We start from the raw sequence: 16,258 nt of genomic DNA, 5'->3' as shown, positions 1-16,258 counted from the left end.
AGGTGCTAGTATCAACTGTGAAGCTGTGACTTATTAGTCAGGTTCGGCAGTGGTACTGGGCACTGGTCACATTGTGCTGACTCATTAGTGGGGAAGCTCATAATAGCTATTAATGTCATATGCTTTGAATGACACTGTCACACCTCTCACTTTCACTTTGTAGTTCACATGAGTCACAACATTGGCATAAAATTCATGAACAATAGGCCCAATACCAGGTTCGGGATGTGCACACAATTTATCAAAACCCCGAGACTCAATTTGATGCATGAGGTAGGGTTGATCATGATGCATGTGGAGATCAAATCCTCGTTTAGGAACCCACGCCTTGTCATGAGCAATGGCATTCATGTAACTCTCATAGGCTTCGTTGGACACAAACCTTTGGGGATCATAAGGAATTGGTGCCGATGAAGAAGCTTGATTCATGTTTTTCTTGGGAGCCATGGCTTTCAAAAAATAGAAAAATGAAGAACAACAATCCAAAAACATTAATGTGAGTCACCAAAATATTCAAGAGAAAATCACCACAATGACCAATATTGAACCACGACAAAAAAATTTAAATGTCACCAATTTCGGTGTCAAAACGACACAATGCATCCACTCAATTCATACACAACCGTTTCCAACATACACCAAGAACACTCATACACCAACCATAAATTTCACTCCTCTCAAGCTTTTTATCAAACACATAAAGTGCAGAAAAAATACCAACTCCAAAAAATGTATGCCATAAAGTGAAACTTCCCAAAAATCACAATGTGCATGAATGAATAATCCAATTAATGCAAGGCACATTGCACACCAACATAAACAACCTGCAATGCTTCCAAAATACACTACATCACAATTGTCCAATTAACAAATCAAATATTTTTCACAAATTTAAAAAAAAAAAATTGGTCAAAGAAAAACTTACTTGATGAGAATATTGAATGATAATGGAAACCTTCTTTGAATGTATGCTTGAAATATCTAAGAAATTCATAAGACAAAGTGGGATAGGATGGATTTGTGGATTAGTGTGTGTGTGAATGGGGATGGAGATTTGGGGAATAATGGAAGAAAACAAAAACAAGTAGAATGATTTAGGGTGATGGTGATGGAAGAAGAATGAAGAAAACAAGGAAAAATTGAGAAGATGGTGTGGAGGTTCGGTGATCAGAGTAATGGGAGAGAGAAGAGAGGAATATGGTTGTTTTTGTAAAAAAAAAATGAGGGATGAAATTGAGTTTTTATTTTTAAATTTTTTGAAAAAATGGTCGTGGGCTGCAGCTTGGGAAATGCATGTCGTGGCCCACGCACATACATGAAGCTTCTTTTTTCTGAAATAACATTTTTGGGCCGCGGCCTAGGAAATACGTGTCGCAGCGTACGCGCACACCTCATGCTATTTTTTGATAAAGGGCCACGGCCTAGGAAAGGCGTGTTGCAGCCTGAAAAGACTCCTTCGTCTGAAATCATGCTCGTGGGTCGCGGCCTGGGAAATGTGTGTCGTGGCGTGATCCCTTTTTTCACAGTTTTCACAGTTCTAATTATAGAAATTAAACTAAAATTACCACAACAAAAATACAAATAAAAAATGTTCAACTTAAAGAAAAAATAATTAAAATAAACTAATTTACAAAGTGGCTAAGTTTACCGCCGCTAGCTCGACTTAGTGCTTCATTCATCAACATATATCGGGTCAATGAGGTGAATCATAGCAGCTTGTCCTTTCACCATTGATTCATAATATGGCTTTAATCTCTGACCATTCACCTTGAAAGACTTTCTGGTACTTGGACTTACTACTTCGACCGCTCCATTAGGAAAAACCTTGGTGACAGCGAACGGACCTAACCATCGAGACTTCAACTTCCGAGGAAAGAGTTTAAGGTGAGAGTGATACATGAGAACTTTCTGACCATCCACAAAACTCTTTTGAATTGTGTATTTCTTCTAGCTCATACAATTGAAGTATTCGTTGTTTTCCTCCAGCAACCATGTCCATGTTGTACTTCTTCACAGCCCACCAAACCTTATGCTCCAACTCTACCGATAGACGGCAAGGCTTCCCATACACCAACTGATACAGTGACATACCGATAGGTGTTTTATATGTCGTACGATAAGCCCACAAGGCCTCATCAAGCCTTGTATTCCAATCTTTCTTGTTTGGATTTACGGTCTTCTCAAGAATCAATTTGACTTCACGATTAGAAACCTCCACTTGCCTATTGGTTTGTGGATGATAAGCAATTGTCACCATGTGAGTTACACTATAGCATCGAAACAATGCTACTATACTCTTGTTACAAAAATGAGTGCCTCGATCACTAAGTATAGCTTTGGGTGTACCAAAGCGCACAAAAATGTTCGAGCGAATGAAATCCACCACTGTTTTTGAATTATCCGTTCTAGTTACAATAGCTTCTACCCATTTAGACATGTAATCCACTGCCAAAAGAATGTATTCATAGCCAAAAGAATATGGGAACGGTCCCATGAAATCCATGCCCCAAACATAAAAAATCTCATGAATTAAAATAGGACTTTGAGGCATTTGATCCTTGCCTGTTATGTTACCAACTCGTTGACTATGATCACATGCCTTACAATAAGCATAAGAATCTTTGAAAATTATGGACCAATAGAAACTACTATGGAATATCTTACGAGTTGTCCTCTTGGGTCCGAAGTGTCCACCACAAGCATACGCATGACAAAAAGCAATGATGGAACGAAATTTAGATTCAGGGACACGCCTTCGAATGATTTGATATGTGCAATGCTTCCAAAAATAAGGTTCGTCCCATATTTAGTGGCGAGCATCATGCTTCATTTTATTCCGTTGTGCTTGTGTGAGATCACTTGGTAACTCCTTTGAAACAAGGTAGTTGATAATGTCGGCATACCAAGGAATAACATCTTGCATGGCGAGGAGTTGCTTATCAGGAAATTTTTCATCCATGGGAAAATTATCTTCATCCCGAATAAGATGACTCAAGTGGTCTGCCACCAAATTCTCAGAACCCCTTCTTGTCTTTTATCTCTAAGTCAAACTCTTGAAGAAGTAGAATCCACCGAATCAGCCGAGGCTTGGCTTCTTTCTTTGCCAATAAATAGCAAAGAGCAGCATGGTCGGTATAAACAATCACTTTATGTAATGCCCTACTACCTAGGGACCATTACGTTGTGCATTTTAAACAGTGATAAACTCGCTAACCGAGCCATTTGGTTATAATTGTGTAACTAAGTATGATTAACGGTGTCGGGTTAAAAATTTTGGTTAAAGAAACAACGTTTCACTAAAACGTTTACTGTATACATAGGGATCCCAAAATTATATTTTAAAGGTTAATTACAATAAAATATTTACAGCCAACCGACCTAAGTGGAAAAATAGGGTTTATCCCTAGTTCCTCTTTAAACCCTCGGACGTGGCGGTCGAGCAGCCACATATGTACACATCGTCACCTAAGCTCTCACTACTACAAAAAAGGGCAATTGTGTCAGTCAAACGCATCAGTCAACGCAGTTGACTGACACTGTTGACCAAGAATTAGCATTTGTGGCAGTTGGACACTGCCACAAATGAAGGCCCAATTGCGTCATAACATACACTGACGCTGTTTAATGGGACTGTTTGCGTCAGTGGGGCACTGATGCAAACGGGTCGTTAACGGCGTTAGTGCCCCACTGACGATAACGGAGCGTTTGCGTCAGTGGGGCACTGACGCAACTGGGCCTCCATTATAAACCCTTCTTCGTCCCCAGCCGAGCCTCATTTCACTCAAACTATTTCAGACTGCGTTTTCTTCCCAAACCAGTGGCGCCCAACCGAAGTTCTCCACATTTAGGTACGTTTTTAGCCATTTTTTTCAATTTTAATGTTAAAATAATGATTTATATATGTTTATGAAACTTATATATAGTTCTTTTGGATTTTTTTGTATAGATTTTGTTTTTTGAAGATTATAGTTTGAAAACCCATAATCTTTATTGGTTTTTTGGGGTTTTCTACATCAAGAACCCACATTGCTCAATTACCACAAGTGTAATTTTATTAATTTTTATGATTTAAATATAATTTTTGTGAATTTTTTTTTTATAAATTGACTATATTTCGGATTTTTAATTTTTAGATTGTTTTATATTAATGATTATGAAATTTTTTTAGGTTTAAAGTTTGGATTTTTAATATTTTATTTCTTTAGAATTTTTTTATTATAATTTATTTATTTTTTATTAACTTGTTTTTAAAATTTAATTAAATTTCGAATTTACTATGTAAATGAGTATATATATAGATTAATGTATATATTTTGTATAAGTTTCATTTTATTAATTGTTTAGTTTGATTATTATTAGTAAATTTTTGTTTATATTTTGTTAACTTTTTTAAATTATTTTTAAATTTTGGGTTTAATTGGTTAAATAGGTATATATTAAAATTATTTATTTTTTTGAGTTATATTTTATTATTGATTTAGTTAGGATATTTATAGTCGATTTTTATTTATGTGAGTTGTTAACTTTTTTTAAAAAAAAAATTATTTCGGGTTTAAGTAAACAAATGAGTACATATAACAAATTATTTGTTTTCTTTAAGCATTTTATTCTTTATTTAGTTACAATATAGCTTTATGATATTTTTCTTTATATTTTGTTAACTTTTTTATTATTTTTTTGTATATTGTTATATTTGAGTAGGTATTTTGTTGACAACTTTGTTGGTGAGATCAAGCTTTGGAGGATTTTATATTAGAGGTAATGTTTTAAACCATAATGTATAATTAATATATTGAACTTAGTAGCATGTATGAATTATAAAATAGTGGAGATAGGATCTGGGACTGTGTGCTGCGGTGATATAAAGCAGTAATTGTGCATGTTTGATTGATTACTTGATTTGTTGTATTTATGTGATGAATATAGGTTTATTTAAATTTTGGGAAATATGATAGAAATATGGGAAATGCTGCCCAATTTTTTGTAAGATTTAGTAATTTGAGAATTATGCATGTTTGATTGATTAATTAGTTTGTTGTGTTCATGTGATGAATATATGTTTATTTATATTTTGGGAAATATGATAGAAATAGGGGAAATGCTGGTCAATTTTTTTTAGGATTTAGTAATTTGAGAAATTATGCATGTTTGATTGATTAGTTGGATATTTTAGAATGTAACAGATTAATTGTAAGTTGTGTCTTGGTTCGACACAAAATATAGCAGTAGAGGGGAAACTTATAAGTACCTATTGCACAGAAATACATAGCGTTCAACTGCCTCCTGGAAATTATCGTGTGAGAATTGAGGTAGCCATTCAAGAGAATGCTAGTTTACCATATCCGCTTACAATGGAAGGTTATACATTGGTTGGACAAGCAGTCGGGTACGATGTTGGATGGCCACAACATTGGGTTCTTACTAATCAACAAACGAAAGAGCCACTTGCGCCCTCTACTCAACAGCCAAGACAATCAAAGAAAAGAATAGAGCCATTGACACAGAAGCCTACAGAAGTGTCTATGCCAAGAATTGTTAAGTGTTTGGTGAAGTTTACTGATAAATGGAAAGCTGACCACGTGGTAGAAATTCCAATTGTAGAAAGGGTATTTGGATTCCAAACTACTGCTATGTTAGGGAAAGATGAGATCTTCCACTTTTGCAACTATGAGATGATCGGGCAGACTGAACTAACATTATATATGAGGTACAATGGTGTTTATAAACTTTTAGTTTATTTAGTGTAACTTGAAATTTAATAGTTTATTGACTTTTTTAATTATATGTAGCGTGCTCGATGATTTAGTGCAATCGAAGGGGTTGAACCACATGTACACTTTCATGCACCTTGCTTTAGTGTCCACTAATGCAGGAACCAATGAAATACGTGCTAAAAATCTTTTCGATCGGTTTCTACAGATGGAGCTAGAGACACAGTTTCTAATTTGTCCTTAGAACAACAAGTAAGTCAATTTAATTTTATATTTATACATTTTGTTTATTGATAAATATCTTACGCAAGTTTTTTTATTGTAGCTATCATTGGATGTTAATATTAATTCAGCCACATAGTCATTCGGTAGCTTTTTTGGATCCTGTAAACTCTCATTTTCGCACAGAAATCAAGGAGATAATTATCATGTAAGTTATACATATTACTTAATTAATTTATAATTTCATTTCAAACTCATAATTGGGTAAATATTAATATTTTGTGCAGGTCATTGGATCTATATGATACTCACCGAAGACAAAAAGAGTCAATCAATCTTAAAGTTTGTGTTCCTAAGGTAAGTAAATTATATTACTTATCGTATTAAAGCTTTTGGCATATTTTTATTATAATCACTTGCTAAATATAATACTTAAATTTGTATAACTATGTTGTAATAGTGTCGAAACCAAACTGGGCCAACCGAGTGTGGCTTTTACATTATGAAGTTTGCTAGAGAATTGATTTCACAACCTAGACCAAAGGCCTACTTGAAAAATGAGGTATTGTTTTACCTTTTAATTTTAATTTAATCTATTGTTCGTGATTTTATTTGGATGATTTCTAACTTATTATTTTTAATATTTTCTAATTAGTTTACGAATACGGCACCATATTCGGCTAACGAAATCAACGAGGTAGGGGAAGAGTGGGCTGGATTAGTTTTGGCGTGTCTTGCTTAGCAAATGAGCAAGTTGGTGAGGAAATTTTAGTTAAATGAGGTTTAATACTTAGAAATTTAGAACACAAGTCTCCCTATATACATAGATTAACATTGAAATCTGAATTACTTTTGTAGATTTGAACAGAAAAGTTAACTTTAGATAAATATTTAAAAAAATTATACAGTTGTTTTTCTGTTTCTGCTGCTATTTTTTCTGTTTCTGCTGCTTTTTTTTCTATTTCTGCTGCTATTTTTTTAATCAAAATAGGCTAGGGAAATTGGCATAAACATTTGCAATTTCCCTGGTTAATACTTTATGTGACAGTTCCCAACTGACGCAAAAAATACCCATTTTTAACATTTGCGGCAGTGCCCCACTGACGCAAACTCCAAGCATTTGCGTCAGATTTGTGACAGTGCCTTACTGATGCAAATGCCGGGCGTTTGCGTCAGTGGGGTACTGCCACAAATGCCAGATTTGTGACAGTGCCTAACTGACGCAAATGCTACTCTGGTTTGCATCATGGGCAATTGAGTCACATATTAAACTGACGCAAAAACTCAATTGTGGAAGTTATAAACTAACGCAAATTGCCTTTTTTGTTGTAGTGTCTCCAAATCAAGGATGGTCTAGCTTTCTCTTGCCTTTACCTGCACCACATAGCACCCGTGAGCCAAGGCTCAGCAAGAAAATTCAATATGCTCATGAATAGGTAATAACATGTCACTGAATCATAATAAGCATGCCTAGCAACAATATCCATATTCATGCATACAAGCAAGTCCAATTAAGTGGTTGTGGGCCCTGTCCTCCTGTATGGATGACTATCAAGTCAATCCTAAGTGAATATCAATAATGATTCTGATAATCATGCTGGGGCTTGTAGCCCAATCAGATAAGTGACTATGGAGTCATGAACTTGGGTTCCACACCCTAACCAGATAAGTGACTATGGAGTCACGAACTTGAACCAAATAAGTGACTATGGAGTCACGAACTTGAACCAGATAAGTGACAATGGAGTCATGCACTTGAATTAGATAGGTGACTATGGAGTCACGAACTTAAACCACATAAGTGACTATGGAGTCACGAACTTGAACCAGATAAGTGACTATGGAGTCACAAACTTAAACCAGATAAGTGACTATGAAGTCACAAACTTGGGATCTACACCCTAAGCCATGTGACATTACAGTCACCTGGGCCTTTTGGCTCTGGCTCTAAGTAACTAGCCTCTATATTAGACAAGCGCTTTTGTTTTCATCGAACTTAAGGTCGGTCATGCATTTCATACTTATGTTGATAATGCTTATGTCGATTAGATCTAATCTTTTCGGCCCTGCATTTATTACGCTTATGCCGCTCTTGATGCATAGGTCAATTCCATACGACCAGTGCTCAGTACTACTGCCAAACTTAACTAATGAGTCACAGCTTCACAGTCAATACTAACATCATTGCTGATTCTGACTATGGAGTAAGTTCCAGTCACAAGTAAGCAATGCAACCAGGCATATATCATATGTCAAATATCAAAATACAGGGCGTTCAGCTTGCTTACTCAACATTCACTAGCATAATTATGATCATGCACCTTTGCAGAGACTCAAGCTCTAATCAATCTCATATTCAACATTCATGCCATGCCCTAATCTCATGTATCTTATGCATCACATGCATCACATAATGGGTGCAATTTTCTTACCTTTAGTCCAAGCACAGGTTACCAATGAACGACCCTCGAGCACGATCCTATTTCCAAGCCCCTAGCGATAACCTAGTCACAACCATAAATGGTGTTTCAATGAGTTTCAAAACCCTATCCCGGGACCAATCTCGCACTCTCAGCACCTCCAGTCCCACCAAACAGGGTGGTGAAATCATCCCCAAACCCCTCAGATCAAAATCCCAAAAAGTACCAAAAATCCAAATTCTGAAGACTGTGTAGCACTACAGCACTACCTATTGGGCACTACAGCGCTATAGTCAGCACTTTAACCCCCAAATAGACAACCTATGCCAATGTTCTAGAAATGGCTATAGAAGTAGAAAGGCTTCAGGCAAATGTTAGTAAAGAGGAAGCTAGTAAACCTGAGCCTAAACAGCAGAGTCAACCTCAGAATGGTCGGAACAACAACCACAACAACCATCAGTCCAGCAACAATAGTAATGGTCAGAAGAGACGGCATCCTGACAACAAGCAGTCTGACAACGATAAAAGAGCACGGATGAACAATGGAGGTAGTAGGTTGGGTTATGTTGAATACCCGCAATGTGCTAAGTGCCAAAAGAAACATCCTGGTGAATGTCATACAAACACCAAGGCATGCTACAATTATGGTCAGGAAGGCCACCAAAAGAAAGAATGTCCCAAGCTCAAGCCAGAGGAGAGAAGGGATCACAAGATGGTTCCTGCCAGGGTCTTTTCCTTAACCCAAGAAGAAGCTAACGCTAGCAATAAAGTAGTCACAGGTCAGATTTCTATCCTCAATAAAGTATGATCAAAATTATTTGATTCGTATATCTCATTAGGAATGATAGAGAAATTAGACAAACCTTGTGAAAGATTTAGAACTAGGTTTGTAACAGAGTTGCCTTCATGCGAAGTAGTCCTATCATCACAGATAGTATGAGGCGTACCGATCAAAATTGAGGACGTAGAACTAGAAGGAGACCTGATAGAACTAGAGATCAAAGACTTCAACGTGATACTAGGAATGAATTGGCTAGCAAGGCATGGTGCAACCATCGACTGCAAACGCAAGAAAGTGACGTTCGAGACTTCTGACAGTCAGAGACTATGCTATATGGGAAAAGTTTCAGGACTACGCACACTGCTTATTTCATCTCTCAAAGCTCAGAGGATGATAGAAAAAGGATCTCAAGCATTCTTAGCCAGCATCACGAATGTGGTAAAGGAAACACCACTAAAAGTTGGAGACGTCTGCATTGTAAAAGAATTCACAGAAGTATTTCCTGACGACTTACCAGGGTTGCCGCCGACTCGGGAAATTGACTTCACAATCGAGCTAGTACCGGACACCGAGCCTATCTCAAAGGCACCATACCGAATGGCACCTACTGAACTCAAGGAATTAAAGACGCAGTTGCAAGAACTTAGACTTGGGTTTCAATAGACAGAGCCATTTGCCATGGGGAGCACCAGTTTTATTTGTGAAGAAGAAGGACAGAAGCATGCGGATGTGTATAGATTACCGTGAGCTGAACAAGGTAACAATTAAGAATAAGTACCCGCTACCCTAGATTGGCGACTTGTTTGATCAACTCTGAGGCGCGACCGTGTTTTCAAAGATTGATCTACGATCCGGGTATCATCAGCTCAAGGTACGGGAAGAGGATATTTCTAAGACAGCTTTTAGAACTCGTTATGGGCATACGATTTTCTAGTTATGTCTTTTGGTCTTACCAACGCTCCAGCCGCATTCATGGATTTAATGAATAGGGTCTTCAAGGATTATTTGGACAAATTTTTCGTAGTGTTCATTGACAATATCTTGGTGTACTCAAAGGACGAAGTCGAGCACGAGGAGCATTTAAGGTTGATCTTGTTGCGATTGAAAGAGCATCAACTTTACGCCAAGTTCAAGAAGTGTGAATTTTGGCTTTCACAAGTAGCATTCCTCGGGGACATAGTATCCAAGGAAGGAGTTGTTGTATACCCATCTAAGGTAAAGGCTGTGAAGGATTAGCTAAGACCAAAGAATGTGTCTGAGGTAAGAAGTTTTCTGGGACTAGCATGTTATTATCAAAGGTTTGTAGAGGGCTTTTCTAAGATAGACACTCCGCTCACCAACTGAATTGGAAGCAGCAAAGATTCAACTGGACTGATAAGTGTGAAGAAAGTTTCTAGTTGCTTAAGGATAAGCTATGCTCAGCACCAGTATTTTGTGTATCGACACCCAATGACAAGTTTGTAGTCTACTATGATGCGTCGAAGCAAGGTTTGGGTTGTGTGCTGATGCAGAACGACAAGGTAATAGCCTACGCCTCAAGGCAGCTGAAGGAGTATGAGCAACACTATCCAACACACGATATGGAGTTGGCAGCGGCGGTCTTTGTGTTGAAAATCTGGCGCCATTATCTTTATGGAGAGTGGTGTGAGATTTATACAGACCACAAAAGCTTAAAGTATTTCTTCACAAAAAAGGTGCTTAACATGAGGCAGTGCAGGTGGTTAGAATTAGTAAAGGATTATGACTGTGAAATCCTATACCACCCGGGAAAGGCAAACATAGTTGCTGATGCGCTAAGTAGAAAGAGTTATGGAAGTGTAGCAGCGTTAGCTGGAATAGAAAAGTTGCTACAGCAGGAGCTCATCAATGTCAGAATAGAAGTAGTGATTGGTAAACTGACTAACTTTTCCATTCAGTCAAGTCTGTTAGAAGATATACAAATTGGGCAAGGGCATGATGACACATTAGTAGCACATATGGATGCAGTTAAGGAAGGCAAGGCCACATATTTCTTGATCTCAAACAGGGGTTTTTGAGATATAAGGATCGGGTATGCCTGCCAAATGATGAAGGGATTAAGATGAAGATTTTAGAAGAAGCGCACAATACCCCATACTCAGTTCACCCAGGGTCGACTAAGATGGCTCACGACCTTAAGGCGTTATATTGGTGGCCAGGAATGAAGAAAGATATAGCAAAGTATGTCTCTAAATGCTTAGTATGCCAGCAAGTGAAAGCAGAACATCAGCGCCCTGCAAGCTTATTGCAACCACTTAGTATTCCAAAATGGAAGTGGGACGACATAGCCATGGATTTTGTGACGGGATTGCCACGAACAAATAAGCAGCACGACTCAGCTTGGGTAGTAGTAGATAGACTAACCAAGTCAGCTCATTTCCTGCCTGTTAAGAGTACGTATACAACAGATCAGTATGCAGACATTTATGTTCCAAAAATAGTAAGACTACATTGAATCCCTAAGACCATAGTGTCTGATAGAGTATCGGTGTTTACATCGAGATTTTGGGGAAGCTTGCAGCAAGCCATGGGTACAAAGTTAAGTCTTAGTACAACATTTCATCCTCTGACCGATGGTCAGTCCGAGCGTACCATACAGATTTTAGAGGATATGTTGCGTGCTTGTGTACTTGATTTCGAAGGATCATGGAGTAAGTATTTGCCACTGATAGAATTCTCCTACAATAATAGCTACCAGTCAACAGTTGGGATGGCACCCTACGAGCTACTTTATGGAAGAAGGTGTTTATCGTCGTTACATTGGGACGAGGTAGGAGAAAGGCAACTTCTTGTACCCAAAGCAGTTAGAGAAGCTCAGGATGTAGTAGCGCTGATTAGAAAATGTATGCTCGCTGCTCAGAGCTGTCAGAAAAGTTATGCGAATGCCAAGCAGCGTGGTGTGGAATTCAAGGTCGAAGATAAGGTCTTCTTAAAGATATCTCCTATGAAAGGTGTGAAGCGGTTTGGGAAGAAAGGCAAGCTTAGTCCCCGGTTTATAGGTCCTTTTGAGATATTGGACAAAATGGGAGCAGTTGCATATAGATTAGCCTAACTGCCAGCTGTAGCAAATAGCCACAATGTGTTCCACATCTCAATGCTGCGTAGATATGTGTCAGACCCATCTCATGTCCTCAAGTATGGTATGATAGCACTTCAGAAAGACTTGAGTTACGAGGAACGGCCAGATAGCATCCTAGATATAGGAATGAAGGAATTACGATCTAAGAGTGTTCTGATAGTCAAAGTCCTATGGACTAATAGTTCTGAGCGGGAGGCAACGTGGGAGTTGGAGGAGGACATGTTAGCCCGATATCCGGAATTGTTTGGTAAGTAAATTTCGAGGACGAAATTCTTTGTAGTAGAGGAGAATTGTAGAGTCCCAGAATTTTTACTTAGCCTAGTTAGATAGTGGTAGTAGTAGTAGTTAGTATTAGTTAGTAGTATGATAGTTACCGTGGATTTTGGTTCAAGTCAGGACTTAGTTGGAAACTCATATCAACAGTTATGGATTTTATAAGTTTAACCTATAGTTTGAGAATATTAATTATAACATAAGGTTTGATTAATATTGCTGGTCCTAGATATATTATTTATTATAACCTAAGGTTTAGATAGAGCCATTAAGAGCATGACACTTGTCATAATCATGATTATTAAGGAATGAAGTATTTTGATGAATACTTTTATTAAAAGAAAGATCTAGAAGCTCTAGAACCTTCCAGCAGCTGTTAAGATCGTATTATAACTCAGTCAAAGCTGTTTATCCAATTCAAATTATGTTGAAAAAGTGAAAATACATGTTTAATATATCTATGTATGCCGATATATCACAGCATAGGGGCCGACATATCGCCTATGGAAGATACGAAAAACACGTCGACTTTGCACGAACGATCGAACAAACCTCTGGAATACTGGGGGAGGTGATATATCGCCTAGGGTGGGTGATATATCGGTTCCATGGGTATATTTTTGGAAGTTTGACTTTTTGAATTTTAAAAATACCCTTAACCACTTAAGACCTGCCTTTGAACGATTTTTACCGAGTTCTGGGCGTCAGTTGAACGAAAATTCAAATCTTTTTCATTTTATAATCATTTATTTATTCAAATTAAAAGGAGTTAGTTTCACTCCTTTAACTCTATAAATAGGACCTAGTGCTCAGCCATTTTCTCTATTCTTCAAGCATTTGATCAGAGCATCCAAGGTGCTAGTGTGACTATAGAGAGATACGCTTGGGTTTTGGGTTAAAGCTTTATTATTCTAAGCGTTTATAAACACTTGGGAAGTGAGAAATAGTGTGATTTCGGTATTGAGGTTTAGACCAATCCATAAGGTCATTCAAGGTATTTCTATTCCTTAAGTTCAGTTCTATATAATTCTTTAGTTTTCTTTAGTTTCTTTTATTCAGATCCTAACTCTTGTTATTGATTCTTGATTAGGTGTTTATGTTCTTACAACTTAAGGTCTTTCTTGGTAAGTTTCTTCTTGATGGTTTAGTTCCCATATTCATCTTTATTCTTAAAGATTCTCACCCTTTTCTACTGTTGGTTTATATGAGTTTCTAAATCTCGTTCTTGTTCCCAAATATCCCGGCTTTTGGTAAGGAAAATAGGATAGATTTGATATGCTTATATGTTATGTTTATGTTATAATATGTTTATGTTATGATATGTTATGTTATGTTATGATATATTTGAATAAGTCTTGTAGTCCTTGGGGCTTATAGTTGCTTAGCTAGCAAACCTCAACGCTTTTATATCGCTTGAGGCTTATAGTTGCTTAGCTAGCAAACCCCAATGTTTTTATGTTGCTTGATAGCAAACCCCAAGATTACCATGATCATGGGTTAGAGTTGTGATATATGCTTTATAGTATATGTTTATGATATAGTCTTATGTTTATGATTTATGTATATGTTGTTAGTAGATTTTCCTTGCTGGGCATTAGGCTCACTCCTTTATTTTTAGTATGATGCAAGAAAATAGATATGGAGGCGGAAGGATTCTTGGTGGCTTTTCTTGTGTGTTAAGGATGAATGGATTGAGTAGGCTGCGTGTCGATCGAGGATGGCGTTTATTTTAGTCTTTTGAATTATGTTTCTTTTGTAATTCTGCATTTAGTTTTTGAACAATTGATTTAAAGCTATGTTTTTATGTTTTATTAAACAATGGGTACCCATACCACATTTTATATTGTAATTTGCACAATATTTATTTTGGAGTTTTAATAAAGTTATGATTATTTCTTATGTATGTTTTCTTCAAAGTAGTAGCTATGTCTAATAGTTTTAATGGTCCAAAGTCTTAGAAATAGTTGGGTCATTACATGATCTCACTTCTTTCACACTAGTCGGAGGTGGTAGAGAACGAATTATATCAATCTTTTCCTTATCAACCTCTACTCCCTTGACTGAAATCACATGACCCAAAACTACACCTTGGTTTACCATAAAATGGCATTTTTCCCAATTAAGCACAAGGTTAGTTTCAATACATCGCTGGAGTACAAAAGCTAGATTATGAAGGCATCAATCAAATGAGTCATCATAAACACTAAAATAATCCATAAAAACGTCAATGATGTTTTCAATATATTCTGAAAAAATGCTCATCATACATCGCTAAAAAGTGGCAGGAGCATTACATAAACCAAATGGCATACGTCGGAAAGCGAATGTACCAAAAGGGCATGTGAAGGTTGTCTTCTCTTGATCTTTAGGAGTAATAAAAATTTGATTATATCCCAAATAACCGTCAAGAAAACAATAATAAGGATGACATGTTAACCTCTCAAGCATCTGATCAATGAAAGGTAATGGAAAGTGATCTTTACGAGTTGTCGTATTCAACTTGCGGTAGTCAATACAAACTTGCCACCCGGTTTGCATTCTTTTTGGAACCAACTTGTTTTCTTCATTCTTTACCACTGTGATTCCAAACTTCTTTGGCACTACCTAAACTGGACCCATTAACTTTCTGAAATTGGGTAAATAATACCCACACTAAGGAGCTTCAGTATCTCCTTTTTCACAACCTCCATCATAGGTGGATTTAATCTTTGTTTTGCCTCACGTGTTGGTTTAGACCCTTCTTCAAGTAAAATTCGGTGCATGCACATAGAAGGGCTAATCTTAATATCATCAATAGACCACCCAATGGCTGTTTTATATTCTTGAAGTACTCTTCTCAATTTTTCTTCTTGAACTTGGTTAAGATTTCTTGCAATTATAATTGGAAGTGTCTCATTCTTCCCCAAGTAAACATATATGAGATGCTCTAGAAGTGGCTTCAATTCAAGTGTAGGAGCTTGAACAATTGATGGCTGCAATTTCTCATTAGAAATTGGTAAATCCATAAATGCAACCTTCTTAAAAGTCTTGTCAAAACCACTATTGAGTGTGGTTATGACATCCATGATCTCATCAGAAAAATCTTCATCGGTCAACACAAGATGCTCTCTTAACGCAACCTCCAAATAGTCTTCATTAAGCAAATCTAAGACTCGTTGAGAAAATATATCCAAGACATCAAGATAGTAAACAACATGTACATCACTTGGATACCTCATAGCCTCAAAAATATTGAATCAAATTGTCTCCCATCAAATTCCATGGTCAATGTACTATCATGCACATCAAACTTGGTTCCTGCAGTTTTCATGAATGGTCTTCACAACAAAATTGGAGTGGAGCATGGAATGGATTCATCTTACATATCAAGAATATAGATATCTACTAGAAACACCAATTCATTCACTTGATCTAAAACATCTTCTATTACACCCTGGGATAAGCATTCAACCAATCAACAAGTTGAATAATCACCCATGTTTCTTCAAGTGGACTGAGATTCAATGAAGCATAAATGGAGAATGACATGACATTTATAGAGGCTCCCAAATCCAACATACAACTCTCAATGCTTTTATTTCCAATAGTGAAAGGGATTGTAAAAGTACTAGAATCCTTACACTTTGGCGGAAGCTTCTTTTGAAGAATTGCAGAAACATTCTCCCCCACACTAACTTTTTCATTACCCCTTAACTTACGCTTATTAGTACACAATTCTTTCAAAAACTTAGCATAACGCGACACTTGTTTAATA

This window comes from Humulus lupulus, chromosome 4 (genome assembly GCF_963169125.1).
Source record: "Humulus lupulus chromosome 4, drHumLupu1.1, whole genome shotgun sequence".
NCBI classification, from domain to species: Eukaryota; Viridiplantae; Streptophyta; class Magnoliopsida; order Rosales; family Cannabaceae; genus Humulus; species Humulus lupulus.
This window is presented reverse-complemented; position numbering follows the sequence as displayed.